A 27885-nucleotide genomic window follows, 5' to 3' on the forward strand; every position below is an offset into this window, starting at 1 on the left:
ATAGATATCCACTAAAGGACAGATGCATTTAAAAAACTTTAAAATGCATGTGCTGTGGCACACAGAAAAGGGACATTTGCACTCAAAAGTTGTCTGATTTGTAAAAAACAAAAAACAAAAAAAACAATAAGCAAGATATTGTAGAAGTTAGCGCCTCCACAGCTGCTTGGTAAGTAAACTTTTTACTTGGTTTGAGTTTTTTTTATTTATTTTTTTATACCAGCTCTATGCAATTGGACTTCATTGCATTTCACAGATCCTTATAGCAGCTTTAAGGCTTTGACTGAGCCAATGCGAAAGGAGCAAATTCCAGAGAAATAGAGGAAGTGTAGTAACACTGTCTTCCCCTTCCTTTATTCGAATTTTTTGAATGACATTTGTATGTTAGCTATATAAAGCATTTGACCTGGACATTTTATATGTGCCCTTTTGCATATTGAATCAAATTACACGGTTGCATAGAGCCTCCTATGGCAGATACTACACAATCTCTCATGCACCTACACATTGTCTATTTTCCCAATCATTGGCCCAGAATCATTTTTTGACATAGTTCATTGTTTAATGCCGTTTTGAATGTTTGACTGACACTAAACAGTCATTGCTCTGATCTTTTCTTAATCCTTAGCTTGTCTGTTCTGGATTTTCCTCCCATGCACACCCCTTAGCTGATGCACCCAGTGGTTAAGTGGTTGTTTAGTGAGTGGTGTGGGGTTTCCCTGTCCCTGTTTCCTTCATTCATGTGGCCTGAGCCTGTAAAGTTTAGCACTGTGTCAATCCGGATATGAGCTCTGAGCAAAGAGAGTGCAGTGCACAAGGCAACAGTGGCTGAAGACGTGTCCTGTGCGAATGGGGAACATATGTGAGCTGCTTTTTGCACGGTCTTGTACCACTGTACTGGGCTTGTCAATGCCCTTCATTAATTTGACTGAAATCAGCAAAAACACTTCCTCATTCTCATGCTTTGGCTCAAGTTTAAACTCAGAAGCAATAAAGAGCTTAGGTCTATTATATACAAATATTTACAAGTACCTGGAAACCTCAAAAGCAAGACGACCTTTTGGAAATAACCCTGCCACACCTAACCAGATGCTTCCCATATCACAGCAGTTAGTAACTGATTATCAATAGTTTCTAAATACATCTTAGCCTGCCCTGGTATGCCTGAAGGAATGAAGTGAATGCAGTTTGCAGTCATGACCTGCATCTTTGTAATGCAAGCCTGTTGCATTGAGAGGTGGTGCACATGGAAATGAGTTGCAACAGGAACTAGTTGATTATTGGCTGCCAAGTATGAAGCCATTGTAAAGACAATTCAAGGGAAATGCACAGGGATTGCCATAGAGATAGCAAACAGACATACTTTGTGCAGCACAATGACCTTTTCTGCAATGCTGTGCGATGGTTGCACATCAACCTATATGGCTGCAATTTCATTATTCACCTCTTTACCTTTTGGTTTGAAGATAGTATTTCCAAGTAGCCTACATGTTTGTTGCAAACCACAGATAGTTGAGTTGAATGGAAATACAACCAACCAACCAACCAACCAACCAACCAACCAACCAACCAACCAAACAAACAAACAAACAAACAAACAAACAAATGAGTAGGTTGCATTTGCCTCAGGTACTTCTGACCTGAATCATCGTTTCCACAGAACAGGAACAGAAATTGAAACCATTAAATCTGTAAAACTATGTTCTATGTCAGAGCCTCTGAATGGCCCTTTATATTCGGAGCAAGCTGGAGGTGTTTTAAGACATTATGCACAACTGTAAACATTCCTGTCTATGTGTTCTCGGGATGTGAGCATGTGCAAGACTAATCACTGATTATACATGGGCTCTAAATCACAGGTTCAGTACATTCCTTTCCTTAACGTTCAGATCTGGATGGTCATTTCTGCACACTGAAAGTGTGTGTGTGTGTGTGTATGTGTTTTTAATCATATATATAGATTTAATTCCTGACAAGAGTGAAAAAGATGCTATATTGTCGGACAACCCCATCTGGTGGTACTGGTGTGTCACTGAACAGATGTTTCATTCTCTCATTCTATTTTGATCCTTAGCCGTACAGAGCATGCATTCGCAGATAAGGTTGACCGCACTAGTTACTGTCAGTCTTAGTTTCCAGTTAGAAGTTGGTGTCAACCTGAGTGCATTTTGTAGAGGAAGCCTATAGTCACAGTGCAAAGGTAACTAACATTTGCCTGGTTGGTGCAGCTCACCCTGCAGTTTTGAGTCACTGGTTTCCAGTAAAGACCTTTTTAAACCTGGCAACACAAAGGAAGTGGTAAAGCTGAAACTGCAGAAACCCTAGAGGTAATACTACTCTTACCTGATCCTTATGTTCAGTACAAATTTAACCAATAAAAGCATGTCTCCAAATGTGTTATATGAACACAATAAATCACACATAATTCATTCCACATGACTGATTCTCATTGCATTACAAAGCATGACAGATTTGGAAGTACTTAACGTGTGTAACGTTCATATTTGCCGAGCGGTTTAAGATGGTGTGTCGCCACCTTGTGGTTCATCTTTTCTATTGCACATTCCCCTCAAAGAAATACATTATTATCCAGTAGAGATGATAGAGTATAATTACTTGTAGTTGTATGATAACGATTCCTAAGTCCACAGAGTAATACAGCAGCCAACATAATAAACAAGAAAGGACTTCCCATAAACTCTTCTCACCTTGAGGCTGGATCTGCTTTTTTCGAAATATATCTGCAGAAGAATGAAATGCTAAATAACAAATCATTTGAAAACATTTACCTATTCAACTGCAGACCTAAGCAGACACAAGTGTTTCATATTGCCCCTCATTTGCTCTTGTACTGTTTTGCTACAAGAGCACCTCTTGGTTTTGCCGTGGAGCAAATCATCTAGAGTTTAAGATTAAACAAACACATTTAAAGTACAATTAGAACGTCAACATTTGTAAATAGCAAAAACTTCATTTATTTGGTTAATATATAATGTCCTGTGGAAACAACCAAACAATTAATCTTCATACTGACTCAAATCACAAATCTATTTACAATTGCAGTAATGCAGTAAAATAAAAATGGCAGTGGTGCAGCCCAAATACCATCCTTGAGACTCTCAGAGCTCTGGTCACAGCCTGCTGCCCTCGGGACGTATGAATTGGCTCCAAAGTGTCAGCTGGACTTATTGATCGGCAGAGCTGAAGACAATAGGTAGAGAGTGAGAAGCAGTCTGGGTTTGGTTCACACAGCAGGACAGAGACACAGGTGTGCAATTATGTCATTAGAAAATCCATTTGTGAGCCTATGAAAACAAAACACTTATGTGTTTTCTTCCTTTCATGTGGCAGACTCCATCCAATCAGACGCATTTCACCATTATCTCTGACCTTCACTGCTTAAATGGTGAGGTAAACCCCAAGCAAATAGCAAGTCACATGGTTTCTAAACCATAAGCTATGTTTACCAAGCTCATCTACCATCATCTCTTTTTTCTTCCTGTTGTAATGGGCTAAAGGTAGCTGTAGACTGAAGAGCCGCTGAGTCACACTCCCAGTTCTGAATGTCAGCTGTTAATGCCTGATGACAAGCCTTTAGATACATCTGTGTTTAAGTTCCAGTTGCCACCACATTATGAATAAGACCACACTCTTATATTGTAAATTAAAGCTCTGACATTGCCAATAGTAATAAATTTGGTAATTACACTTTCAGGCTGATGTGGGGAACCTTTGGAACAGGCCAAAACATTCCTTGGAACATACTCTATCTCATCTCAGATAGTTGCCAGGTCCTCCTGGATTCTTTACCTCCTATTGCCTATTTGTTGTGGGATGAAGGGGGTGTGTCCGTCCGGATGTGGAGTATGAGAAATGGACTGTGGTATGTGAAGCTTTATTCCACAGGGAGTAGCTCACTGTGCCCTTCCTTAAAATGCTGTCAAAATGAATAAATAAAATACAAAATGGACATAAAGATGTTCTAGTTTAAGTACTTTTGAAAAATGTGTCTAAAGCTAAAAATAGCCTTGTTTTAGCATGTGAAGTTTCCAGTATCTGATGTACAATATTGTGTTCTGCTTTAAGACACACACCCACACACGCACTTAGGCTCTGGGACTTTTCCAGCAAAGGAAGGCATTGGTTCTAAATTTAACCGCCTTTTGGGCCAGTTCTCATGACACTGTGCTTTTATGGGTCAGTTTCTCAGGCTCGCTCGCTCCGTTCACAAACTCTGGCCTGTTTGAAGTCTATATAATGGAGCGAACATCCATTCGAAACAAAGGAAGGGGACGTCATGCCTTTTGATGGTGCTGTGTGCACGCTGCTCGCTCTGAAAAGGCCAGTCATTTTGAGAGTGCTGTATATGCGATGAAGGAAGTGTGGTTATGATGAGTCAGCCACATGCCGCTCTGCTCATCTCCTTTCATTCTACTTTCCCCTCTATGTCATCTCTACCTCTAATTCATTCGCTGTATTATTCTCTCTCCATCTGCCTCTCTCGGACGTTTTTACCTATTGTCCAGTTTGGCCTTGTGAGCTGGTATATCTCAGTGTTCCTTGTGTATTGCGTATGACTGGTGTGCTCAGAAATGTGTGTGGGAGACAGCTGGCTTCCTCCAAAAGTGATTAAAGCATTCCTTCTCTCTTTCGCTGTCCCCTCTGTTGCTTTAGGTTTTCAGTAAAAAGCTGACGATGGTGAGGACAGGGCAAGGATGAAGAGGCTCAAACTGGTAAGTGTAAAAATGCTATAAAAGTTTGTTTTGTATCTTTTCCTGCTTGTGAGATGTACTCTCAGGTGATACTGAATGGAAACTGGACCGAACTTGCTGAATTAAGCCTTAAATACTTTCCAGCTGGTAGAAAAGTTGTTTGTAGAGAAAATATAGATTTTCTCTTTTTTTTATCTATTACCTTGCTTGTTTCGTTTTGCTAATCTTGCCTAAAAATTAGTAGCTCAGATTCTGGTATCAACATTATTGCCTTTCTCAGCATGTGTTTATGCCACAAATATGAATTCCTGCATATTACTAAAACTGCCATTAATGCAGTACAACCATGGCAGTATTTATGAGATTTACCGGTAGCTTCACAACATACAGGCCATGTGGATTCATTCATTTGGTGCTGGGGATGAAAAGGATATACTTTGTGTGCCGGACATGTTTCATTAGAAAAACATTCAAATGTGAAAATCCCACGGCAACCTCCTCCCACACCGCCCTAACCCTTGCACTGTTGTGGAAACCCCAGAAAAAGACAGCTCTGCTTCCTCTCTACTCCCTTTTTCTTTGAAATGTGGTGTTGTTCGTGTTGTGGGCTCTTTTGAAAGGGTTCACCTTTGTAACCAGTGCTTCTGATTTTGTTTATTCAATGTGCAACTAATACTACCGTTACTACTGCTATTACTAGGACGAGGAGACACGTCACAACTGTACTATTTCTACAATTACAATTTTGACTACTACAACTGTCAGCACATCACTGCTTCTGACCTCTGCTCCAACCATCAGTACACACAGATTTTACCCAGATTTTACTGTCCCGTAGAGCAGCGGTTGCCACCCTTTTTTGTCTTTGTCCCCTTGGACCTTTCAGTGGTGGTCCATGTATCCCCTACCTCAAGGGTATTGCAGTTTATTTAGAAAGCAATCACTTAAAAGCACTATTTGTAAGTAAAAAGACAATGTTGCGGTCCAAAATAAACCTAAAATTCCCCCAAACTACACATTTTACTTCAAAATAATGTTCAGTTTCAGTTCCGAGTGCCCTCTGTTAGGTCCTTCGAGTACCCCTGTTTGGGAAACGCGACCACAGAGACCTGTTGCACCCCGGTTTACAGTAAACGTGTACTCTAGGCTGGGTCTGGGTGTGTGATGCAGTCAGTTTTTTCCACTGCTGAAGAAGGGTTAGAGCAGTGCAGTGTGGGTAGTGAGGGAGGGAGGGTGGGTGGATGCTTGAGTTGACTCAGCACTGTGTTACTGGGCAGAGAATGCAAAGCTATAGTCGCTCTTCATTTCATTCAAAGTATCCGATCCATTGTATAAAGCTTGCAGACCTCCATGAAGGCATTGGCCCAATCTTGCAATAATAAAGCTGACAGTGTTGCGCCCAGTAGAAGAGAGCTCTTAGTGGTCTAATACGGCCCACTAAGCCTCAAAAAGCAGGACAAATGGGACCTCTTGTGGAGGTTGATGCACCATGTCAGGACAAACTCACTTCAAACTCACTTGAGTCTGATCTAAATAGCTTCCATGGTGGTGCGAACCATTTAATTTGCTTTTTTGTAATGTCTTCTGAGATTGGAATCGCAACACCATTTTACATAACAGTGCAGCCTATATGATACATGTAATATGTTTTTATTTTGGTGACTTTTCTGTACATTTTACAATGGGCTAAAAAAAAGTGAGAGCTCTTCTAAATAGGTGGTCAGAGGCCACAATCAAAAGGGAGACAGGTGGTCGATCTGTCTCTGACTCATTGGGTCCAGTCACATTCTTTGGCCCCTTTTCACAATGGTGCACTTCATAACAATGTCTGGATTCAGGGGGTGTTCTCCTCCTGTACTAAAACCACTTAAAAATGTTCTTATTACAGTAAATGCCAGAAAAAAAGCCTACTCTCCACCTGCTAAAGCTAAACCTCATTAGTGAAGGTAACACCACTGTTGTCGGCTTTATCATTTGTAAATTAGATTAGATTAGATTAGATTTATGAAGATTTTACTGGCTCTTACTGGCCATGAAGTATTAGTCTGCACACAATGTCCACGAATTATCCAGAAATAAGCAATTTTCTGAAATGTTTAAAGAGAAAACCAATATTACTGAACAATGTAATTATTTAAAGACCAGCTCAGACCACACTTTGTTTGTGCTTGAATCACTCAGTTGTATTTTTAGATTGAGCTGCACATTTGCACTACACATATTTGGCTTTTCTAATAACCTTTTGAATTATGTTTGATAATACCAGGCAGTTAAGCAATAGCAAATAAGCCTCCAATATTATGATCTGGACATATAGTTAGACATGCCTCTTCAGGTTTTTCAGATGTACAAAACTATTTCCCTGTTCTCTTATCTTAACATTAAATGAACAGTTAAACAGGTCACATGTTTGAGTAAAGTGAGCTTCCTGTCTGCACACAACATTAGGTGACAAGTTTTAGTCTTTGTTTCCCACTTATGTTCAGAGACAGAGCAAAAGAGTTAAGCACTGCAACTTTCAGCCAACAGTAGTACTACATATGAAGTACCAGAATTACTTTATTGTTTGGGTGACAATTGTTTGACAATTGAATCATGTGTAACCCTGCATGTCCACAGATCTGAGAACTTGATGTGCCCTGATGTATAGATTATTGAACAGTTCATATGCACAATTCATTGCACTGGTTTGATGATGAATAAGACCACGATTCTTCATTTTTATTCATGTCCCAGATGAAACAAATATGTCAGATCTCAATACAATGTCTTCAACATAGGCTACACAACATAACAGCATTTGTTGTTGTCGTACATAAAAAAAAAAAAAGTTTTAAATGACACTATGTTGCAATGTAATTATTTACCCACAAGAGGGCGCTCACACCCTACAGGAGGGAGTTTCACTTGTGTGCTCACAAAGCTCCCTGGCGTCGTGTTTTTTGCGCTCTTCAGAGTCTTAAACTAGAAGACTTTTCATTCAATAATGAAATAAACTGTGTTTTCAAAACACTGTTTTGGATTCAAGTTCTTGAGGATTTCAGATTAAATTAACTATTATTATTAGCCTGTATAGTCTAGCTATAGTTTATAAACTATAGTACCTATAAACTGCGGTCTGGATTATGGAAACTGTATCACACAATCACATTTTGATGGAAAATAATGTTACAGTTTTGTATGAATAGTAATGCCCTCTTTTCTGAATAGGCCTAATGAGAATTGGCCAACGTGGTGATTCCTCTGATTATATCGTGGGCGCTTTAGGGCCTGATGGACAAGGCCAATAACTCAGAGCCTTTGTCCGGAGCGTTTCCTCCTCAAAAAAAAATGCGATGCATTCCTCTGTATATCCTTTTATCAGAGCGAGTATAGTATAGACATAGACTATAGACATAGGCCTGTGGAACAAGGCTGACCATCACATGTTTTTAAACTTTGGAAAGTATTGCCGCACCTACCGAGGGCTAACTTTTCCTTAGCTTAATTCGGCTCTTTTACTCAACAACAGACCTTTAAGCTTTTGTTCGTGAAGAACAAATATAAATGTACATGAAGGATATAATGGTCCGTTTTGTCCGTTGTTTGGTGTTTGTTCTCATCACGTAGCCTTTGCAAATATGAATATTTTCAAATATGAACAAAATTAACAACGTAATCTCATTAACATATTTTGCAGGTGAACAAGTGTGTGCAGAAAAGCAAACAAGTGGGCTGCAAGTCTTTAAAATGTCAAAACCGAGGGAGCTTCCTCACAGACGCGCTGACATTTAAGGTGCGTTTATTTTAGCTTATACCCAAAAACAAAAAATAAAACAACAAAACAGAAAATAAATTTTCCAGTGGGGGTTTGGAGCAATAGAAACAGGGATATAACCAGGATATTTAGGCTAGAATTATAGACTTACAGACTTTGTTTTAATCATGTTGCTAAAACTATTGACCAATGTGGCCACATGCCCTGCATGTTTTATCACTGGATAACAAAGATTTGGGCCCTTTTTTGTTTGATTTGTCTCTAACTATTTTTAAGAACAAATATAATATTTTCAGTTTCTTTGAAGAGTCAATATAAGGTTTCAGATCTGAGTGCAACTGCGCTCTGAGTCAGACTGGATACTTGCGGTCGTCAAGAGGTTCCACACTGTCTTTGGTGAAAGGGTTAACTTTGTTTGTCAAGGACGGGTGAAATCCCATGAAATAATCTGTAAAGGCAGCAGAAAAAAGAAATGTACGTATAATTAACACTGCAATACTGAGAGATTATTTATAAAGGGTTTGGCTTAAATTATGTTAAGGTGAACTTTATTTTCGCCGTAGGGAACAGTAAATAAATATAGAAATATAACTGTTGCTCTGTCTATAAAAATCTATAAAATCCCTTCATTTCACTGACACGGAACAAGTATTGTCTTAATTCGCAGCACACACTGCCCTTTGTGCTGACGACAGAAGCACGAGCAATGATGACTGTTACTGTCCAAACCTGTTACCCACTAAAGGCAAAAAGTTTCACCTTTTCTTATCATGAATTAATTTGAATATTGACTTTATTTGCTCTTCACCAATGTGACCCTATATTGCAGATACAAATGTACAGCATGTAAAAAGTACAATTGTTTGTTTTGAAACCGTTGTAGGAGAAATAACCGCCACATGTTTGTACAAAAATAACCCACCTTATTTTACATATATATTTTAACAGTGGGCTGTGACCTATAAGGTGTGACTCTGTACTGTGGTGCACATACTTTCAGCAGAGTAAAGAGTGTTTTTGTGTAGAGGGGTAAAGCATTTCATTTATTCAACAGTGGAAATGTTGTACTTTTTTAATTTAAGTTGTGTCTATTCAAAGTATCTGTACATAATTTCTGTACCAGTACCTTTGAGCCCTTTGTCCATCAGGTGTAAGTTGATGACAGTACATAAGATGACAGTACATAGACATACAGTACATACTTGTTATTATCAGTACTATTTTTAAACTTCTTTTCCGCCATAGGCCTTTTTTATTGGTGTTTTTGTGCTGTAGAAATTGTAGTTCTGGCCTTTCTTTTTTTTGTTTTTTCATCTTTTGAAGGAGCCTTTTTGTCTGCTTATGTGAAATAACAAGTTCTTTGTGACATTTAGGTTTATTTTGCTTTTACTGTGAGATGATTAGGTCCTGCTGTAAAACCTACCCTGAAGCGTTTAGTCAGAGTAGTTCAGTTATCACTAATATGCTGGGTTAGTCACCGGCTCCATGCATCTCTGAGCACACGTATCTTCATCTTGTGTGGTCGACCACCTACTTAGTTTGATTAAATTTTCCAAAGATATACAGAGGTACCTGTGTAGCATTACAGATGGCAGAATAATAATGACTGTTTAGGGAGGTTTGTCCAGCAGGAGGAGGAGAGTTTTGTTGGTCATCAGCTGATTATTTTCTCCTTCACCCTCCACGCTCAACTTTGTGCAAATAGTACAGTTCAAGATCTCGTTTGAGTTGTATTGACTATATGCACAGATATGTATTTATAGCAATATGTTGAACGATTTACTAATAAATTACTCAACTGTTCCAATGAAAAGGTAGAGCTGTTTCTGGATATTAAAGCATTATTAGCTCCTGTCTTTCCCACAGTACCAGCTCGTCCCAGGCCCCCCAGCAATAACAATACATTCAAAATTATTCACCGGTAAACATTGATTCAAGGTAAATTTAAGTAAATGCGTACAATAGTAATGAAAAAGTTGGTAATACACATGTAAGTACAGGTAGTTCCATATTAAAGTGCAAGGTTTATATAAAGGTGTAACAAATGTGTACAAAGTTTAACAAAGGTGTATGTGCCATAAATGACAAATGCAGAAAATATTGGCGCGTATTTAATTTCTACTTTAGTGAAACAGAGGAAAGGGAATTGGATAAAATGGGAAACAGCCCAAACTGCAGTTGAATATGTTTTAGTCCATAGTTTTTGTATTTTCGATGAACTTGTACAGTAAAATTGTTGAGTAATATCATCATTTTCAGATCCATTTTGATTTAATCCCAGTTTGAGTCCAGTGTAAGGCTTAGTGACATTTGAGGCCTTGATTTTGGCACACTTTAATGCTTTTCAATGCCGTGCAGAAATCCTGTAATGTGTAACTACACATGAGTGCGAGCTGTAATCTGCAGTGAGACGCTATGTACTTGCAGCCTTTTGTTACACGTACACCTACATGTTGTACACCACAGATAGTAAAAACCTTGCACTTTAATGTGTAATTACCTGTACTTACATGTAAAATTACGTCCTTGTTACCTGTACCTACACATGGAACTTGCGGGCTGTAATCTAAAGTGTTACTGACTCTAACCTAAGTCTGAGGGTCTTATATCATATTACATCATGTACCTCCAAACTACAAATACACATTATTCCATTGTGTATTTACTACATAAGTACAAATTATACGGATTGAAGATTACACTGTGCTAAATGTTGTTAGGTGCATTGTATCAAGGTAATGTGAAACAAAGTGGGTAGCAATTTATTTTATACTACCCTTAATACGTACATACACAGTGATATAATGTGTACTTGTACTTTTCAGGTACATAATGTAATAAGACATAAGACCCTAACTATAACCCTAACCTTAAGTCCTAACCTTAAAGGTCATTTCTCTTATTACATTATATACCTGCAAAGGACTACTAATACATTTTATTCTGTCGTGTATGTAACCCATAGATGCAAATTATTACTGATTGTTACAAAGCACATTACATTGTACTAAATTTAGTTAGGTACAATGTATCAAGGGTACTGTAAAATAATGTGTTACTAGAAAGGATAATGTGCAGGACACTCCTGGACCTCACTTTTGGAAGCCCTGCCTACCATGTTTAAAAAGGTTAATATTATTAATAACTATAATGCCTTAGACTCATATGGCCCTTTTTTTAACATTCAAACCTTCATTTTCTCCTCAGTGATGCACACTTCTGTATTATTATATCATTGGACTTTCCCTGTGGACCCATCGATTTCCATCCACTTCAAAACAGGCGTTGACGAGAGACATGAAGTGTCGTGCCCAAAGACACAAAGACTGTAAGCACTGACCAAAGCTTTGATCTAAATCTAAGTGGCCTCCTTCTCCACTGCCGTGTTTATTCTGTGACACAAACTTGAGGAGATTATAAGCAGGACCATTTTCGTGTAATACAAATGGAATGCGAGTGAGTGTGGGTGGCATGCACTCTTTGATTACGGCTATTTTTGTGTTACGTTACGTTTTATCCAAAGCAGAATTGACTTTGCAGTAAGTTGTAAGTGAAGAAGAGTAAGCTTTCCATACCTTTTTTTTTCCAATGTGTTACAAAACAAGTGGAAATGGCGTTTTGTTTCCGTTTGTGCGTTTAGCAATAATGAACATCTGACTTCAAAGCAACAGAAATGTCGCTCTTTGTGCTTTTTGGAGTTCGCCGCATTTCCTGACGCTCCACACTCTGGCCTGGCATTTACAGCTTTGCATGACATTTGAGCTTCATCTTTAAATATTACACCCATATCAAAATCACACAGCTGTTTTGTCGGCTAGAGCTCTCTTTTTTAGTATTTGCATAGAAAGAAGATGTGAATATTGAAGTCGGGGGGGGGGGGGGAGGGGGGGTGTTCAGGTGAAGAGACGTGTGGGCTGGACCTGTCTCCACATTTGGCACAGTCACAAACAACAAAACAAGGCGTTAAATGTCAGCAGCCTCTCCTTGAATAGTAAAGCCAGGTCTGAAAGCCACAAACCTCCTCTCAGTTTTGGTTTTCAGATGTTGAGAACAGAAGAATCGTTACTTTGCCTTGTAGATGTCTTCATATGCCGCGTGTGGTGCCAACTTTGCTTTTTGTCTATCACGTACGTTATTCGCATGGTCACCCAAACGATCACACCTTCTACTGCAAAGTGCACTACGATGGAAGAGCGAGTGTATTTTTAAATCAGCAGTGTTAGCAATTATCACCCCGTATTACGCTTCTGTAGATGCCATATGTACAGTTTGCATCTACTTTTAGGCCTGTTCACCTCCTAACCCCCACCTGAACTAAGCACAAGTCTCAAAGCTTCTTGAAAAAATCTGTCAAAATAGCGACGAAAAAGCGTCAAAAAAGTGACAAAAGAGCAACAGAAAAGCAACAAAAAAGTGACAAAAGAGCAACAGAAAAGCTACAAAAGATTGACAGAAGAGCAACAGAAAAGCAACAAAAAAGTGACAAAAGAGCAACAGAAAAGCAGCTAAAAAGTGACAAAAGAGCAACAGAAAAGCAACAAAAAAGTGACAAAAGAGCAGCAGAAAAGCAACAAAAAAGTGACAAAAGAGCAACAGAAAAGCAACAAAAAAAGTGGCAAAAGAGCAACAGAAAAGAAACAAAAAAGTGGCAAAAGAACAACAGAAAAGCAACAAAAAAGTGAGCAATTCTGTTACTCTTTTGTCACTTTTTTGTCAACTAAAGAGTGACAAAAAAGTGGAGAAAAAAAGACGAAAAAGTGACACAAAAGTGATGAGAAAGTGAGACAAAAGTGATAAAATAGTGATAAAAAAGTGACTAAAAAGTGATGAGAACAGGATGAAAAAGTGACACAAAAGTGCTAAAAACTTTGATGAAAAAGTAACAAAGAAGTGACAAAATGTCAAAAAGTGACGACAGTTTTGTTTTGTAGGTCTTAGCTTTCAAATGAGGCTTTACATTGACCTATAGTGTGTAACCTTTTAGATATGTTTTTGTTTCAGAGACACAGGACTGCAATGAAGGAAATATGGGATCGCTCTAAACGGTGTTCATTATAATGACTCCACACATTTCACTTGTGGCTTGAGCACTGAGGTTTGCTCGGCTCATGGCTTCAAAAACATGAAGATCTGTCCGTTGTACGACTTCCTCCTGGTCGTGGGTCGCCTGTGCATCTGCCACGTGTGGAAGAGGCTCATGTCCATGGCATCTGAGAACCGTCTCCGCCTGCAGTGTGTGTCTTAGGGCAATTTAAATGGACACAATGTACAGCATACTTTTTGCCTTTCTTTGGAGGCGCCATTGTGGTGCAGTAGAAAGTATTAGTGCAATAAAAGAAGTACAATCTCAAAACGGTAAAGAACAGATCCCCAAAGACTGTAACTTAACCTCTTGAGCCCCGCCTGAACCGAGCATATTTTCTCCAGTTTGGTATTACTCAAATCTAAAAGCATTTTAAAAAAGCAACAAGAGAGCGACAGAAACGTGAGTACAAAAAGAGGTGAAAAAGTGACACAAATGTGACGAGGACGCAGCAAAAAAAGCCACTCTTTTGTCAAAAGCTAAGGGCTACTGGTTTAAGCTGTGTTAACATGTGAACTTCAGTTGTGTAGTTATACAGGTTTTATTTGTTTTCTCACGGTTTTTCACCACTTAGGTTATGGTAAATAAATGGGTGGAAGCCTGCTCGGGCTGCAACTAACGATTAATGGATTAATCGCTTGGCTATGAATCGTGTATGAAAAAGGTATATTTTTTTAATCACATAAAGCTTAAGTGGTGCCGCTTGAGGACGTGTTGATGTAAACTTAAAGTGAGTGTTTTTGGAGGCTCTTTGTGCTAATTCTGATTTCTGATTGGATGAGACAGAGACAGATATCTATGAAATTTTCAATGTACAAAACACTACATTCCCTAACTTTAAAAACAAAGTCATTTTTGCTCAGTTTGAGTCTGTGTTTACTAGAAAACGATTACTCGATTACTAAAATAGTTGTCGATTAATCGATTAGTTGTTTCAGCCCTAAATCCTGCCTAAACATTTGCGTGGAAGTAACTATATTTCAAGTTGGGAGTTGTCTGCATTAAAGTAACTTGACAGCCATAAACAAAAGAGCGACAAAAGCGTGGCAAAAAGTGTTAATAAAGTGACGACAACGCACGGAAAAAGATCCGTTTAGATTAGTTTTGTCGGTCTTAGCTTTCAAATAAGGCGTCACACTGGCCTACAATTGGCAAGCTCTCCAGGCAGGAAGCTTTTAGATTTGTGTAGAGCGGAACAGGAGAAAATACTCTTGGTTAATGGTGGGGGTCAAGAGGTTAAGTAAGTACTGACCAAAGCATTTTACTGACCATCTCTGCTTACAGTGCTAATTATAAACATATTGTCAGGAAATTAAAAAAAAAAGTGCTTTGGTGTTTGCGCTGAAGTCTAATGCTTTCTAATCCACAATCCAGGGACAAACCACTTCTTCACAGCAGGGGTAGGTTTAGTGTTGTGGAGGTTCATATCCATACTTACTTGTCCTCACTTCCTTTGACTGTGTATCAAATACCTCAGACAGGCCCGTCCGTTGTTGTGCAGAGGGGCTCATGGACCTGCTGTCCCAGTCTGACAGCACTTCCACTGTGACTCACTGTGACTCAGACCTCCGGAAGAACCGCCGGAGGTGTCCCAACCCGGAGGAGGTTAGGGAGCGGATGAAAATTTATTATGGGCTCATGTCACTGTTCACGCACACAATAGTACCACTGTGGACCGCCAGAAATCTGCCACAGTCATTTGATCTGATGCTTTTTAATCTCTTTTGGAAAACTTGCTGACTGTCAAGATCTTTTAAACTTAGCCAAACGGTTCTTCTGCCATTTTTTATTTTGAATTCCCACTGTTGTTTTTGTAGGCTTTGGGACGGCAAGTTTATTTGTAGAGTGCGAGTCAAAGTGCTTTACAGAACTAGTTAAAGCATTTTTTAAAAAACATTGTCAGAGTCGAGGCCTTTCTCACGTCTTCAGGAAGAGTGTGGCAGATTTTAGAAACGGAAAAGCGCCCTCACCGTGTTTCGTCCTGACTCTGGGACGTGTAGGAGGTTCTCAGAGCCCAGGACGGTTCATCCGGCGTGAACATGTCAGAGCTATGCTTTGATGCTATGCCCCGGAGAGACTGGAGGGATTTTAATGTCCGCTCTTCATCCTTTACTGACCCACTGTTATAATGAACAACCCCCCCAAAGCCCAGACGTTTACGGGATGCACTGCAAAAAGTAAATATCAAGCATTGGCTTAAATTACTTGAGGAAATGTATCTTGTTTTGAGCGGTTTTAACTTATTTAGACTTTTTCCTGATCTGACCAACTTTCTTTTTGCTAGTTTGAGGACATTTCAGACTAGTTCTAAGGTAAACCTCGCTTGAAATAAGAAAGTAAAACTGCCAATGAGATAAGAGCAATTTTCTTACCCCACTGGCAAAGAAAATTACGTGAAATAAGGACAACATGTATTGAAACATCTCAGAACAAGTTAAATATACCAGGACAAGTGCCTAACTACATCTTAACTAGTCAAAGCAACTCACATTTGGATTATTATGCTCAAATTGAGACGTTTATATTAATCTAGTTAATGACCTTTTGCAGTGTACTGCATTTGACTTTGGAAGTTTGCCCTCAGTGTTTGGTTGCCGTATATTACTTTTCTGAATACAAAGCTCTGTGATCTCTGTTCCAGCATTGTAAAGTATGCAAGGTTTTTGTTTTATATTTTTAAGTAGAAAAGTCAGGACTGTATATAGAAGATATGGACTGAAACAAAATGGAAAATGATCAGATCAAGCCTGATGAAGACAAATTGTATTATAAATCTGACTGAAAACTGTGAAAGGGCCAGTGAAGGGGTTAGAATAAACCATTATGAGACTATCCAATGTACTCATTTTTAAATCTATGTATGATCCCTTATCAAGCGTTGTCTTTTACACGGCATCTCGGTCTTGATCTTGTTTGGCTGATGAGTCCTTTGTGGTCGTCGTCTCCAGACTGTAGGAGGCTGCAGACTTGCGTCCTGTCTCACCTCTCTCTGAGCACGAACTGATGAAAAAAAAAACACACATTTGTCAAAACAGGATCTATCTTTGAACTATTTGTGGTACCCAGAGACCGCAGCAGCTAGGACCAAGTCACGAATGACTGTACCGATATTTTGACAAGGGAGGCAGTAAATGGGCCGATGTCAAACTGCAGTTATTAGCGGCTGATGACTCGCGTGGAGACAGTGAAAGAGTGAGAAGAAGTTAGATTTTGGTGATAAAGATAGCGTGTTCTTTTGTTCTGTGTGTCCCTAGAGACGTGCAGCCGTGTGTTACGGCGGTCGGGGACCAGTTCAGGCTCATTACTGTAACAGAATGTTGTTTTAGTCTCATGTGTTTGTCTGCATTTTGACTCCTGAATCACTCACAATCTTTGGCATTACGATAAAAAGCTTATTTGGCTGTTATGAAAGTTTCTGCTGTTGCTTTGCCTTGCTCTGAACACCTCTTTGAATAATATAGTGAAAAGAAACTAATACTTTTCGCATGTTTAAAGACATTTATAGTGTTGACCCGAAATTCCCACAATACATCGTTAAAACACATTTTCTCACATTGCCGTGGCTTTTACACATTCTTGTTTACTTCCCTGTCCACTTCCTCCGAGGGAAAAAACCCACAGCGTCTCGAACACAGTGGATACAGGTCTCCACACTTATACTTACTTAATGAGAAGATTACAATGCAGTTTGGTGACTATATGTGCCCACAAAAGCTGTGTAGTAACAGAATCACCCTTTAAAATAGGAAGCAGGGACCATATGATGAAGGCTGAGAAGGTTACTGTGAAATGATAAACTATTTGCCATAGAAACTGCTCCGTTACAGCACTAGGCTTTGTCATATAAATATTTGACATAACTGGTAAAGAATAAAACCACACGCACCGTTTGTAGTGATACATTTACTGAATTCTCCTATCACTTTGATGTGAAAGCATTTGCTCGCGTGTATTACTCATCTATCTCTCCCTCGTACTACGCGATTGAAAACGTCCTTTCAGCAGTCGCATGTCAGATTTGAAAAATGATTCACAGGTTGTAGTTTTATTCCTCATTCACTTTCTTTGTCTCGCCACGTCGCCCTTTTTCTTCATGTTTGTAACGTCATGGGCAGGTCGCGTAATTAGTCACTGAGAATAAAGACGTAGCCACTTGTTTTTCTCCTTTTCGCCAAGTGATTCAGCCTCTGTAGCTTCACTAGAAAATAGTTTCAGCAGCACAGGAGCGGTGCTGTGTATTACCTGTGTTATTAATTGCAATCGGATAAAAAAAAAAAAAGGAAGTCCAATGTCATTTACAAAACTCTTCATGGGTTCTTCCTTATTGTGTGCTGTAGTGTGGGCCTCTTCTTCTATGAAATTGTCACGTTTCCAATACTTTAAGTGTGAGTCTTGATTTGAAAGCCTAGAATCGCAGATGGAATCGCAATAGCAAAGTCTGAAAGTGCAGCGCGTACACCGGCGGTGGTTGTGGAGGTGTGAGAGGCTCTTGAACAGATGGGGGTAGTGTTTTCTCACTCTGTCTGAGCTACACTCCTACACTTTCTCTGCACCACACGCAAAAGTTCAAACCTAGCGACCTCCTCTTATCGACCTTAATGACATCTTTTTTTAAAGCTTTAATTGTTTCTGAGCTTTTCATGCCACACATTGTGGAGCGTTCCTGACGCTGTAGAGCGATGCCGACGTTGAGGGGGGAGAAAGGCACAATACAAACACTGGGCCTGTGTTTATTTGTTTGAGAGCAAGAAAACAAAACACAGATGATACTTACAAAATTCAAAATGTTTCCTGTTTTGCAGTTTTTTTTTATAGACTCCTTTTGCATTTTGTTGACACTGAAAGTTCACAAAATGTTGTCACTGTTTTGTTTTGTTGTAGAAAGTGATTTGAATTTCACTGAATGCCTTTATTTAAAAGAAATAATTGAATGTAAATTGAAAGTGTTTTTTTCTTTTTTTTTTGAGGTATTAAAATAGCCTGATGATCATTTTTTCTTCAAGACACAATTTTCTCATCCTGCCTGCTTCCTTTTTAACCCCCTCAAAACCTCGCCGCAGCTTTTCTGACTAATTCCAACATATCGGCACATTTTGAAAGTCTATTTTTTGGTGTATTGCTGTATTGCACGCCTGGGTGGGAGCCTCCTCTTGTTTTCAGTCACGCGTCCTCAGCACAAAACACCCACAATAAACGGGCAGCGTCTGGCGGTGGGTTTCGCCGTTGCTCCGAATCACTTGGCACTTTTCGATTCAGGAAAAATTGTGGATTTCATTTCTGGCTCGCCTCGGTGTCCACGAGCCTCATCCGAAGTAGAGAAATTGTCACCCGTGACCTGCAGGCCCCTGTTCACTTCTGCAAACGCTTTCACTTTTAAAAAAGCCCTTTGCATTTTAGCTGCAATTTTTATACGTACACGCGAAAATCCACGCAGCCAATGCTTTTTCAGTGATATTGAAACTATGTGAAATTTCGACTCACTTTGATCAGCCTTGCTTTAAAGGTGACTCGTGGGTGGAACATGAGTCTGGCTATGATTGATTTTAGACTTATTGTGCACGCAAAAAAACAAAACACAAAAAAATAAAAGGCAAGCTGATATTTAGAAAAACTAAATCGAGTTTGCACGCAAAATTTGACTAAAACTGAAAATATGTTTTTGCTCTGCTGCGAATCGGTGTCAGTTTGGGCTTGTTTTCTTCTTATAAATAAATCCTTAACTCATAGTGAAACCACGATGCTCTGGAGTGATAATATTACCAGCACACGGGGGGGGAAACCTGCCTGGTGAAATGTGCTGTTCTGTGACAACCCACTCATGTTTCGACTGGAAAAAAACATCTTTTAACCTTTTCTGCAGCAAGTGACTTTTTCAGGGCCTGCCACCCGAACGCACTCGAGCAGCAACTCCTCGTTTTGATATCTTTTTTAGTGTGAAAACAGAGGAGTATCAGAAGAGGTGCCATTGTGTCATGTGTGTAATAGTTTCTGCACCTTTTATGTGATTTATATTTATATTAGCGTGTTGTGTTCAAATGCCGTGGGTGGCTTTTGCATCTGCTCTGGGCCACTGTTTGACTAATCACCTCGATATGTTATTCCACTGATAATCAAATTTAAAACGGTGACAGAATGAATCACTTTATGTTCGGCGCATTTCAGAACTGCTTTGGACCTACAGCTGTTTCATGATTTTGCTTGTACTCAAAGAATACGCAGTTACATTATTACTCTCTCCATTTCCCCTTTTGTGAAAGCATATATTTTAAATTTGGACACGCTGTGCTTGTGCCGGCTCTCGTAATCTCCTGCCCTCTTCGTTTGCATTCACATGAGTGTCCCCGTGTGACAGACAATACATCTGTTACCTCGTGTGACATTTACCCATTCAAATGAGGCTCCGGCTCCGGACGGTATAGAAGAACTAGTTCATATAATTCACACAATGTATTGCACAGAGGCACGGATCATTTTTTAAACCTGGAGCTTGTACGTGACCACATTTACTGGAGGAGGCACTTGTTTTGACTGCACTCGATAACAGAGAGGTGTGTTTATACTGTATGCGCACACAATACATGATCAAGTGCTGTATTTATGCAAGATATAAAGATATTTGTGCTTCTCATTCACTAATGACCAGATATAATTTGAACTGATTCATGTTGAAAGTGAGTCGTGTCTGCGGTCGGACACTTTGACTCAAATATTGTTATAGCTGCTCGGGAGTGGATCCCTTTATTGTGCAGTACGCAGGATTTTATTCATTCATTTTTGCCGCTAAGTGAACAACAATGATGTGACCTAAATAAGATCTTCATCTGTGTTTCTATAGTTTTCTGATTCATAATGTAAGAGGCCGTGGGTGATGTTGTTTTCTGGTTTGACTGATTTTATTCCATTCAATTCAAATTTGCCACTGAAACACTCTCCCTAAAAAATATGATTTTATATTTTGTTATCATATCTACAGCATATTTTTGAGTTGAAACTGTTATCACTGTTTGCGTCTGTCAGAGTCTGATCTCTGCGTCTGAGTGGGAGCTTGTTCTTTGTTATGGACTGATGCCACCGCCTCTTGTGCTGCTTTCTCTGATTTATGTCACCCACTTCAAGGGAATAAAACAATGCAGAAATTCCCGTGGTGCGCTCTTAAGACGTTTTCTGTTTTCACTGTCACAAATTCTTCTGTACAGGTTGGTCTGTTTTGTTTCGAGAGCTGAGAGACTCAGTTGTAGCATTAGTCTGTTTCAGTTCTGTTGTTTCCTCCTTTTATTCTTGAACAGTCAAATTTAGATTTAAATTTATTTTATTTTATTACATTAACACTATTATTTAGTGAAGTGCAGTGCTGTTTAAACATGCAAAAAATAGTTTTCAGATTTGGATTTTCCCTGAGCCACGGCAGCTGATATAAAGCTCTCACTTCCTTTATGAAGACGTGTTTACAACAACAGACGCACTCACGCAATTGTCACATTCACACGGACAATTGTGTATTTGAGAGATTTAAATTTGAAATTACAGATGAACAAAAGTCACGTGCGGTTTCTGCCGGACAATGCTGTAATATTACAAGGATAAAACAAATGTCCATTGTACAATTTACTGCACATTCGAGTATGTTTCTGTGGGAAACAAATGGGAAACATGTTATTTTATTATATATTAGTTTTATGATATAAATTTTTTCCTTTTGTGCTGCAAACAAACAGTGTTGTCTGTGTTTGTTGATACTCTAGGAACTGTACAGGTTGGGTTGTGAGAGAAATACAACTTTCTCAAACCACACTTTTATAAACACACACATCTCATACATATGTAGAAAATAGAAAACAGATGATGTAAATTGCACTCGTGTAAGTTTAAACAGAAAAAAATCATAACATTTGCAGACAGTGTACATTGAAAAAAGAGGAAAAAAACTTACACTTTATTATTCAGACATACATAAGCGTACCTAAACACAAATCTTATGTCATTTTGTGTGTGCAGCCACTCTCTCTTATGTGTTTTTCTGAAACCCATTAATTGGAAGATTTATTTTTTATTATTTTAGATTTGGTGTAACTTTCTCTGTTCTTTGCAGGTGTACGACAGAGAAGAGCCATTTTAACTCCAGACAAGAAGGTCCAGCCGACGAGGACTCATGAAGCGGACAGGACCGTTTCTTTGGTGAGCATCTGTAGTGGCTGTATAGAGTTTGTGATCTAATGTTATGAATTTGTTATAAACACTACAGGCAATTCTGTTTTTTAATTAAATTAGCCCAAAGTACAGAACTGGGTCAAGTAATACATCACATGATAGTGACAGGGTAATTTGTGTGAACTCTTAAGTATTTTACATTTTAAAATCTCCATGTGTTTTTGAATTACTCAAACAGAAAGTTCAGAGTCGTGAGACAACACAATATCTCTGTGGTTGTCGTGTTCATGCATCTGTGTGACGTTCTTGACATACACTGATTATAAAGCTGGTCTTATATTGAGATGCTCTCACTTCAAAAGCTGTGGGTGGCATTCTTCAGCTCCTCCATCCGCAGTTTGACAAATTGACTAAACAGCCTGAGAGTCTTTTGTGTGGTCCATTGTTGCTCCCTGAATGAGTTCTTATTAATAGATCACTGTAACTACATTTTATTTAACAAAAATACAGAGTTCTCACATTTCCAACTAAGCCATAGGCGCTCACAGGGATACGTGTCGGGGAGCTGCAGGTGTTTTCCAAACTCTCTCCAGACAATGAAACTCTTCTGTCGACAGAAAACCAGATACTCCAGTCTAGTGGTGCCTCATAGCAAGAAGGTCCCGGGTTCAGTTCCCGGACCGTGAGGGCTTTTCTGTGTGGAGTGTGTGAATGTGTTTCCTCCAGATGCTCCGGTTTCCCCCCAGTCAACCAAAAAAATGTACATCCCTGGACAATAGAGTACACTTTAAAAATAATAATTAAAAAAAACTTGTACAACTTTTAATAATAATAATAATAATAATAATAATAATAAAATAAAAAAAACTAGTACATTTTTGTTCTCAAACTAAAAATGTACTGTTCAGCAGCTATCAAGCATTAAAAAGAGAAATGATTATCGTCAATTTGGACCATGATGAATTTTGAAATAGATACAGATACAGACGGCATCTCTGGAATCTCCCATATACGGTCATGTTTGAAACAGTTAAAGGGACTATACGGAGTTTAAAAATGTTAAAATTATGTATTTTCCTCCCCCTACATGTTCCAGCCATGTCCTAGTGTGTAGAATGAGCCCAGACCTGTTTCGCCACAACTGCCTCCTAAAATCCTGCACTGTCACCCAAAAACGTGTTAATTTGGGTCCGAAGTGCCATACACGAGCTTAATATAGAAGCTGCAGTTACGCAGAAGGCCTGAGATGGCAGTAGTGAGTATAAAATCACAAACTTCTCAAATTTTTCAAAAACTACTTTAACAAATGCAGAATTATTGATATAGTTTTCTACCCAATGAAGACATGGAGAGGAGCATCATGCTACATGCTAGCGCTAGCTACGACTTCCGTTTTTATAATCTGCTGTGAAAAAATATCCATATGGACCCGATTTCGACTTGACTTTATTTATGTGTGATAAACAATATTCCACCAGAAAATGGCTAAAAAGAGTGGAAAATTGTCCTTCCCAAAAGATTATCTTTTCCCCCTCGGCGAAGCCACGTCCCCTTCTATGATGAGATGCCGTCTGTATCTGATAGATAAACAGATTATTATCATCAATTAAAAATTATGTTATTAGCATGAAAAAGGACAGATTTTATAGAGAACAATAGAGCATAACAGCTTAGGCTAAATCTAATTAAATCAGTCGAATAATATTGCCACATCACATAAATTTGTGCCCCCAAGAAATTCTGGCACAAAACAAAACTTCAAATACAAAAACATACAAAAATATGTCATATATAAATGTGGCACAAAAATATTTCCATTTTTTAACGTGCGTGTGTGTGTGTGTGTGTGTGTGTGTGTGTGTGTGTGTGTGTGTGTGTGTGTGTGTGTGTGTGTGTGTGTGTGTGTGTGTGTTTCACTGTGTGACACTGTATATGAATAAAGTCAGTGTGAGGATATGGTTTCTTGTTTACATTGGAGTGCCCCAATTTTCACAACATAGAGGTTTACCATGGGTGATTTATTAGCGACACACTCAATCACTTTTACAAATTTGCTGCTTTTCCCATAGATTTTGCGGGCCTCTTTGGATAAATAGCCCGCTCCATAAATCTTGCGTCCCGGTGTGTGTGTGTGTGTGTCTGGGTTTTGACTGACAGGCCGAGCGCTGTGGTCCAGATCAATCAGCTAAAGTGGTCTTCATTTATCTGCGTCTGTCTGTGCTGTGTCTTTACCATCGATGCCAGTCGCGTACCTGCGTCCTGCTCGTACTATGGTTTATTCACGCGCAGGGAGAAAACGGTTGTGATTGTAGCACTGTTTTAAGTGTGTCCACGGCTGCAGACAGACGGCAGCAGGTCCCGACACGTCTCTGGATCACTGCAGGTGTTTCACAGTCCACTAAAGACCACAGTGACGACAGCACCGCTCGGCTGCTGTAGAGTAGGATGCAGTTTACGCACTCACTGACTGATAAAATCAACATCTATTGCACTACTCTGTAGACTGTTTTGTCTCTTGCTTTGCATCAGTCTTATTAGTGGGATGCTATTTGTTATCTGTTTGAGGGCAGGTGAAAATGCATTTATGATGGATAGTTTCAAGACCTATCACTTCAACACAGCGCCACAGTTCAATTGCCTGTTTCAGTTAAATTGAGATGAAAATTGCTCACAGTAAGGTAGTGAAATGCCGTGTAAGTAATTAAAGACACGTATTTAGAATACTCATTTTGAGTGTATTCTGGTAAAGTCACACTTTCATTTGACACTATTTAAAATACAGTCACTTTCCAAATCAAGGGAATACATCCCAGTACTAAATCATTACATTTCAGCTCCATATTGCACGTTATTTAGAAAGAACTTTTTTCTGCAGATAACTTTTAATGTCGACTTGTTTTTACTCCTAAAATAAAATAACGATTTAAAACGCTTTATGTCACGGTTCATACAAACACTGCACATGTGTCACATGATGCTGTATCTGCTGCTCCTGTGCATTTACCAAGAGAGTTTTTGAGTTCCTAATTAAGGGTAGAGTTTATAGAGGTGTTACAACAATCGTAGTCTTCATTTTTGTAATTATGCGCTATATTTATACATAAATATAATGACAAAGTATTCTAAAAGTATTCAAAGTATTCAGAATACAGTACTCTGATTAGACAAAGTCACGGAATACGTTACAAAATACATTTTGAGGCAAGTATTCAGTATTCAGCAACTATATACAATTTCAAAGTATTCTCCCCAAGGCTATAACCATCAGCCCTCAGCGATCAGGCCTTCCAGAGTCCCGCGCTCAGTTCCTGTGTCTCGTGTGACCTTTCTGTGCAGTTTGTTTTTGTTCTCCTGTGTAAGCGTGAACAGTTCGTCTCCTTTGGGACCAGGTCTCCCCTGTAAAAGAGATTTGACATTTCAGTGGGACTTTCCTGATTAAATAAGTGAGACATTTATTCTCGTGCAGCGCCGTGTAACTCATACTAGCATGAGTCGGAAGTATGTTTCGAAACAATGCATGAATACAAGCGTTGTAATATTATTATTTCAAAAAGCAGTAAAGATTTATTGAGTCATATTCTTCCCATGCATGATGATGCAATTTTGGCATTTTTGTTATCTTTATCATAAATATCTCCAATTTTCTGTTTCAGTGTTGATTTAAGTCTGTGGACGTACAGTGCACAGTGGTCGGCCATTTTCCCTTGTCGACTTCTGAGAGTGCAGCCTCGCTATGTCTTTGTTTAGACAGCTGTGTCTCCCTCCTTCTGTCTTCACTGCAGACATTTTATCTGCACACGCATCGGGCCGCAGTCAGCAGCTAGAGGAGAGCGGCCACTCCGTTTATAACGGGAATGACTTTGAAGAAACATGGACATTGAGCAAATTATTTTTGGGTCAAAGTGAATGATGATAATAATAATAATGATGATGATAATAATAATAATAATAATAATAATAATAATAATAATAATAATAATAATAATAATAATAATAATAATAATAATAATGATGATGCTGATAAAATGTAATAAAATTAAAAGTGCAATGTTTATAATTTTATAGAGGGATAGAAATACAAGTGGGGCTGCAGTTCAAGATTTTTATTGTTCCTATTTCTTGTAAGCGTAAATGTGTCTCCAATATTTGAAATGTTCCTGTAGCCCCTGCAATCCTCTTTAGTCGCAGATACCAGTCATTCATTACAGCTGCCATCGCTGTTCCTGTTCTAATGGATGTGGCGCTTTATCAAGTGAGCGCCCTGATCTTTAGCCAAAAGACTATCTGTATTCCCTCACTTATGCTCTGACAGCAGCACAGAGCAGGCGGGAGACTCTCGTGTGGAAGAGATAAGTAGTTGTGGGGGGTTCAAATGGCACCGTCCTAAATGCATGAGCAATTTGTCAGATATGGAGTGGTCTTCCTTCGCAACATGTCTCCTGTCCTTATCAATATGTCTAAGGGATAAACATAATATGTTTATGCATTGTCAAAGATTGACCTTAATTAACCTTGGTTTGAATTTTACTGCGTATTTGTACAATGGACAGTGGTCTAATTCAGCCACTCCCAACGTTCAGAGCATTTATGGCACAGAAGGGAGCTCTCATTATTTACAGCCAGAGGTTTGCATGTTCTCCCTCCCGTGTCTGTGTAGGTTTCATCTCTGGTACTCTGGTTTCCCCTACCACTAAAAACATGTGCAATAGGCCTGGATGAATGAGAGTGTGTCTGAGTGCAATAAACTAATTGCACGTAAAATTCAGTTCATGATTTATTTTTAAATACTTGATGTAAAGACAGCCTTTGTGGGCACACCATGTGCCTCTGACGCCCCCGACAGGCACCGGACCCCACTTTTGGAACCGCTGATCTAATTTATCGCAGCAATGGGTTGACAACGTGCACTGTATATGTTGATGAATGAGTAAGGGCTGGTAATGCCTCTATCTATTACAAAGTGTGTCCAGGTTATAAATGCGTCTCAGTCATTCATCATTAGGCCCCAACTGTGTGTCCACCCACGGGTCAGAATGAATGACCCAGGCATCCATCTGAAGTTAGTAATGCTACAAATGTACATATAGAGCTTTGATGAGTGTTTGTGAAGCATTTTGTCAAGTTTCCCACATGTTTCCCATTGTCCGTTTTACAACCAAGCTCCAGACCGCAGAAAGACACGGCTTCAAAGCCGAGCGTTTAATGGCGTCACTGGACAAACAGGACACTGGAATAATTGCAATGCCCCTTTCCAGAACCAAACATTTATAACACTATAATATTTTATTATTTTCTGTGTAATAAAGAAGTAATTAGATCTGTACACAGACAGCGAAATATTCAGAATCAGGAACATAAAACTAAGAAATCCATACACCACTGACACACACTTTGAACCCCAACCCACTTAGAGAGAAATGGCCTGAAGCAGCTGGAGGGTGGTTTGAAATAATGTTCTTGTTACTTTCTGGTGTCCCCTCATTTAAGTTTACACTTTATGCATCTAAAAAATAATGTACTTTTTCATAAGACAGAATAGTTTTAGTTTGTCTACAAAGTCTGTGATCATCGCCATGGACAACATCTACTACTCCTACTCTTTTCACACTGTTTCACTATAGGACTGTGCAAGTCTTACTTGATAATTGGTTTGGTTGGTGCTGGTTCAGAATATTTTATGTGCAATGCCTTCTCACAAATGTCACTCATGTATATATATATATATATATATATATATATATATATATATTCTGTTTGGACAACAGGTTGACCCACTGCATGTTTGTATGTTTGGTCCCTGAATATCAGCACTAGGCCCAGAATCTCTCCATCACACAGGAATGCTCCTAATGTGTATAAGTGTCTGGTTACTGATGCTCTTTGTGCTTGTGCTGTTTTTTCAGTTGGTGCTGAGTCAGTGCTGCGATGACATCATCATCATGAGACCTCAGCAGTGACCACAGCTCTGCACAGCGCCACCGTCTGCTGCTGCTGCCACAAATTTAGAGACTATGTATGTTTTGTGATCCAAGTTATTATTCAACATCTTTTGGATTTTTTCTGAATTTATGTATAAGTTGTATTTATTACTCAGGTAAACTACCTTTCAAACTAATTGAATCAAACAAATACAATCACGTGCCTCATGAATTGGAGTTACATATTGTTGCACAATTATCATAAAG

General features: G+C 39.0%; 1 long non-coding RNA gene across 2 annotated transcripts; it reads left to right on the plus strand.

Moving 5' to 3' along the window:
• LOC306965235 lies at positions 1–27885 on the plus strand. 2 transcript variants are annotated; one of them, XR_013793014.1, is made up of 4 exons: positions 1–169; positions 4675–4733; positions 21642–21727; positions 27604–27885. It is a non-coding gene; the product is annotated as an uncharacterized lncRNA (long non-coding RNA). The 2 variants fall into 2 exon arrangements; XR_013793015.1 differs by lacking the exon at positions 1–169 and having other exon boundaries at positions 4559–4733.

This window comes from Gobius niger (genome assembly GCF_951799975.1).
Source record: "Gobius niger genome assembly, chromosome: 7".
Lineage (NCBI taxonomy): Eukaryota > Metazoa > Chordata > Actinopteri > Gobiiformes > Gobiidae > Gobius > Gobius niger.